Here is a 6,000-nt window from a genome sequence, read left to right as displayed (position 1 = left end):
GTCAATAGGAGACTAACGGCATGCCTTTCAGTCAATAGGAGACTAACGGCATGCCTTTCAGTCAATAGGAGACTAACGGCATGCCTTTCAGTCAATAGGAGACTAACGGCATGCCTTTCAGTCAATAGGAGACTAACGGCATGCCTTTCAGTCAATAGGAGACTAACGGCATGCCTTTCAGTCAATAGGAGACTAACGGCAGGCCTTTCAGTCAATAGGAGACTAACGGCAGGCCTTTCAGTCAACAGGAGACTAACGGCAGGGCCAATAGGAGACTAACGGCAGGCCTTTCAGTCAACAGGAGACTAACGGCAGGGCCAATAGGAGACTAACGGCAGGCCTTTCACTATCACAAATGTAATGATAGATGATTAACCCTTAGAAGAGCAAAGACGCCAATTGGCGTCTTCATCAGAATTCCGTAAATGAGCAATGACGCCAATTGGCGTCTTTCTCTTTTTTGATTAATCTAAACATATTAATATGCTCCGAAGCGCTGTTTAAATTCCTGAGCTTATATTCCAACTACATTACCCAGAAAACCTGTGTCACGTGACACACGTGTACGTGTTGCCATTGGAAGCTGGTCCCACCCCCTGTAAACAGTGGGGGCAGAGGGAGTCTTCATAGTTTTCATTGTTTTGCCTGTTTTGCCGTCTCGCCCGAGCGATTTTCTAGCAGAAAAAGTTGAAAGCAGTACTATTTATTTGAGCGAGTTTTGTGGTAGTAGTATTGATCCATACGCGTCCCAGTCGCCTTCTCCAGGCGGAGTAGCCCTGGTCCAGTGCTTACAGCGAGACTCGCTGCTCCCTCCCTCCTTTTTTCATTGTCTCCCCATCGTCGTCCGATGAGCTATACCGGGAAACCATTGAAGAAGACGATCAACCCGGAATGTTTTGAGGTAATCTTATTGTAGAAAATGCCCTTCTATAGTGATCAGAAATCATAAGATGATCGCTACAAATAGATGCTTGGATAATTACTACTACTAGTCAGATCATGACGCCAGAATGACTCACCACGATGGCCCCCAGCCATTAGCCAGCACCAAAGGTGCTGGCTAATGGGGGGGTTGGTGTCGGTCGGTGCATTGGTGCTGGCTAATGGCTGGAGGGTGGTGTCGATCGGTTGGTCGGTGCAGTACAAATGTATCGTAGCAGGCATGCACGCATGGCAGTACAAGTATTTTATATTGTAGCGTGCCTTATAGGCGATCTGATCTTTAGAGTAATGTTCGCTCCTTTTATTTACTGTCTACAAAGACGGAGAACAAACATGCATCGTTTACTGAAGCAACGTGTGGTTATGATGACCTTGCTACAAGGATCGGAGGGGGGACGGGGAGTGAAGCTAACAGTAGCGTATTATATAAGATCTGTATGACGTTTCATTGACGTCTGAGCTTGCATGATAATCGCATTCATTGTATATTGTATACAATCATGATTGTACATTGTTTAGTGTGTCTCCGTGTGATGATGATGATGACGATGATGTCAGATAGCCTACGTCCCCGTCCCCCCCCAACTGGCTATTGGCCGGGCTGACTACAGCTAAATGTTTATTTTTATATATTTAGAACTGGCATCAGATGAGGAGGAGGATGATGATGATGATGATGATGAAGAGTCAAGACTGCGATGGAGTTCTCCGACACTGAACCGGATGCATTCATTCATTTCAGTTGTTTTTTTTAAATTTAGCCTACACACACACACACCGTCAAGAACAACTGGAATGCAGTGGTTTGGGGACACTGGGGAGTTTGGGGACAACTGTTTTTTATGTAGGCCTATTTATTTTCTGTAATATTTATTATAATTGTATTATGTTAGTAGTCATAAAAAATAAAAGACGCTTTTACAATGAGTTAGACCTGTCATGGCTATTTTGTTCACTATTCTGAGGTTTATGGTTTGACTAAGCGAGTTTCAACTGTGATTTACTCTGTAACGGTAGATGGTAAGAACCCAATTTTTTGTTATAATACAGTATACATTCAAGTCTATATTTTGATACATATCATGGGCACAAAGTCATATCAAAACAATGTCCTTGGATGTGTTTTTTATCAAAACTGTTTCTTCACAACAGGTTTTTGAGATACATGCATGAATAGACAAGGTACTGGTAAGACTATGTAAACATGGTATATATCAAAATGTGCGTTAGAATGTCTAATTTTACCCCAAAAAAGAATTGAGTTTATATGATGTTCCATTTCAGAGTTAGGGGGACTTTTAGCTGGATAGGTCAGATTGATCATGACTGACCATGCTATTTATAGATGGCAAAATATCTACAGTGGTACATGTGAGAAACTTTTTATTTTATTTTAATTGAACTAGACAACTCACCCTTTAAAATGAGATATTGCATGGCTATGTACGCCCAGCAGAAAAAAAGTTATTTAGAAAATAAAACTTCAACCTGGCATAACTTTTTTTGTTGTCCTAGAAACACTACCCAGTGTAAATGCAGGCTCTTTTAAATGGCTTCCAACACAAAAACTAAACATTTTATCAACTCAGTTCATTTTTTTCCTGGAAGCAGACAAGCCAAGCTTTCTCTGAAGGTCTTTCGTTGTCACATATTCACAACAGAGAATTTTCAATAAATCATTCAAAAACGCCATTCTGCCATAGAGAAGTCCACAAACTATATAGAAATCCTTGAAACTCTCAAAGAGTTAATTGTCACGATCGCGATTAACACTTTTATTGTTTTTGTTTGTTTTTTCTTGCATTGAACATTGGAACATTACAATTTGTATTTCTTTTGTATTTCTTATGGCCAATAACTTAAATATACAAAAATCACTGACAATTAATAATAAAAACAAGTGCCGTGTCTTAAGCTTGTAGCTCTGCTATTTCTGCCATTTTAGAAGAAAAATGTACAGACATTTTTCCAACATAGAAATGATTGACGATTATGCAAAAAAACGTCAAATTCGCGAATCAGTAATGCGACAAACACTAAACACAATCTCAGTGAATTCAAGGTTTCGAGGTGTATAATTGTTAAATGATAGGAAATAACTTTTAATAATTGTATTATAATATAATGTTTCCTTGAATTCCTTGTACTGCATATGATACATTGTTTGTAACTCATACATATAAATAAAAGTTAGTTTTGTCCACACACGGGCGACAAAAAATCTTTGCCAACATGAACACAAATGCATTAGTTCAGTGGTCCTCAAGCAGTGGTCGAGCCAGGGACCACCAGTGGTCCTCAAGCAGTGGTCGAGCCAGGGACCACCAGTGGTCCTCAAGCAGTGGTCGAGCCAGGGACCACCAGTGGTCCTCAAGCAGTGGTCGAGCCAGGGACCACCAGTGGTCCTCAAGCAGTGGTCGAGCCAGGGACCACCAGTGGTCGAGCCAGGGACCACCAGTGGTCCTCAACCAGTGGTCGAGCCAGGGACCACCAGTGGTCCTCAAGCAGTGGTGGAGCCAGGGACCACCAGTGGTCGAGCCAGGGACCACCAGTGGTCGAGCCAGGGACCACCAGTGGTCCTCAAGCAGTGGTCGAGCCAGGGACCACCAGTGGTCCTCAAGCAGTGGTCGAGCCAGGGACCACCAGTGGTCGAGCCAGGGACCACCAGTGGTCCTCAACCAGTGGTCGAGCCAGGGACCACCAGTGGTCCTCAAGCAGTGGTCGAGCCAGGGACCACCCTTGAAGGTGTTCAGGTGGTCGCAAGCTAGCGTTGGTAACAAAATGGACCCTTATTAGATACTATTACTATTTACAAGAAGTCTACACAATTAGAGAATGTAGAAGAATTGTTATTTTGATCAACGTCTGTCTATTATCTCTACTAATGGTATACCAACATCAATACAGCATGGAATTGTGGACAAAATCTTATCCAACGACAATAAAATATTCTTTAGGTTTGGGTATGAGAGGCTAATAAATGTCATCAAATGGTGGTCCGTGGCTCAAATGCTGAATAAATAATGGACCTTGATATGAAAAGGGTTGAAAACCACCGCATTAGTTCAATGGATTTACATCAACCTTGTTTTGTAGGAGTTTGTTTATGTCTGGTCCCTATAGAGTCTAGATCAGTGCATGGTTCCCAAACTTTTTCATGTCAAGGACCCCCACATTGACATGTATTTGGTTGCGGACCCCCATCTGAAAAGGTATAGTTTCAGGGACCAGGAGAGAAGATCTTGTAGATCTGCATTTTTTATTTTTTACGTATATCGCTATGTCTGGGAAAGGCGGCGGGCTTTCTTGGCCTTACACAATTGGCCGTGGGACGTGACTGGGCCTTATTCGATTGGCTGCGACCAGACGCGGCTGCCACTCATACCATAGATATATAAAAAAATCACACCCGTGTGAACTGAGTGGTGTAAGGTCTTATATAGACTGATCAGCTGTGGTCTGACGTAATGTCTGACGTAATGAAATCACACCCGTGTGAACTGGGTGACCATAGCAACCATGCTCATTTTTTTACGGACAGACACGTAAACGGACAGACACGTAAACTAACAAAGCCAGTTGTAGGAGTGGTTTACACCACTCAATTAAAAAATATATATAGATGCGTCACTGGCCGCTGCAGTTCATTGGAGTGACGTGTCTCCAATTAAGGCAGGAAGTCAAGCGGAAGTACCATATAGGGAAGCACTGAAGGCACGCTGCGTTGCTGCCCAAGTGACGTCACTCATGCGACTCCTCCATGTCTCTCGCTGTCACTCAAGTGACTACTGGCAGATCACAACGCGTCTTATGTTACGCACGCGGAAGCTTGACACATGCTTCACAAGGAATCTCGGTAAATTGTGCCTTCAATTTTGACACGGCCCCCAGAGCCGGAACAGTCTACGTTTATATGTCTATGACTCTAATAGCCCTGTTCCGATTGGCCAGCCAGAGGGGTTGTGGGCAGGACTTACTTAGGATTGAATGATTCGAGACAAGATTATGATTTTTATTATCAACACAAATTATTTATTTTATATTTGGACGTCAACAATATTGTAATTTCTCAGTGTCATTGATTGAAAATGATTCACAGTAGAAAGGGTACAGTTCAAAGGAAAATACAGGTCAATACAAATTCTGCTATACTTGAGGATAGAACCAGGAAAAGCACTAAGGCGTGTGTGTGTGTGTGTGTGTGTGTGTGTGTGTGTGTGTGTGTGTGTGTGTGTGTGTGTGTGTGTGTGTGTGTGTGTGTGTGTGTGTGTGTGTGTGTGTGTGTGTGTGTGTGTGTGTGCAAACTAGAGGGTCCATTCTGTAATCTTTATATGTACCTCTCAGTGTCTCTAGCAGTGTTGCCATGTCTGCTTATTATACACGACCTTAGGCTTCATTTGATTTATTTAGCACATTATAATCAATACAAAAAGGAAATAATGTAGAATACAAAAACAAGAAAAAGTGCAAGGAGGTGGCAAGAAGCCCAAAGGGCTTATGCGAGGCCTCAACCTGAGTACATCTAAACATTTAAAGTCCAAGACATGATTTGAAAACAATATTCATATAATTTACAGATTATATTACATGCTTGATTACATGCTCTGTCATTATTTGGTAGTTTGGCCTTTTTTTCTCAACCATGGTTCATGTTTTAGGTTTTTTTTACATTTGCTGCTTTCTTTTGTTTTACTTACTTTTACTTACTATTATTATTTACAATAGTCCTCCTAGACCCCATGTAATTAGCTACATCTGGCCACAGTAGTTGTTTTCCATGTGTCTGACCAAACAACTGACTATAGGGCCTGCCATATTGTCATGTCCAAAACAGATCTGGATCCATTGTAGTTTCAATATTTCTTAGTCTTGTTCAAACCCACAGTCACACTTAACCACTTTGACATTAGTTTTATTTAAGCTTGTAGATCTGTATTTTTCGCATGAGAATCTATATATTTTGTAAATGAATCGGACAGCAACCTTGAACTCCATATTTCAAATATATATAGTACAAGGTTGCTGCCCGATGGCAGACAGGCAGGTCTATTTAGTTTG

The sequence above is a fragment of the Electrona antarctica genome, assembly GCF_951216825.1.
Source record: "Electrona antarctica genome assembly, chromosome: 23".
NCBI lineage: Eukaryota > Metazoa > Chordata > Actinopteri > Myctophiformes > Myctophidae > Electrona > Electrona antarctica.
The sequence above is the reverse complement of the archived record's forward strand: the minus strand, read 5'-3'. Positions refer to the sequence as shown.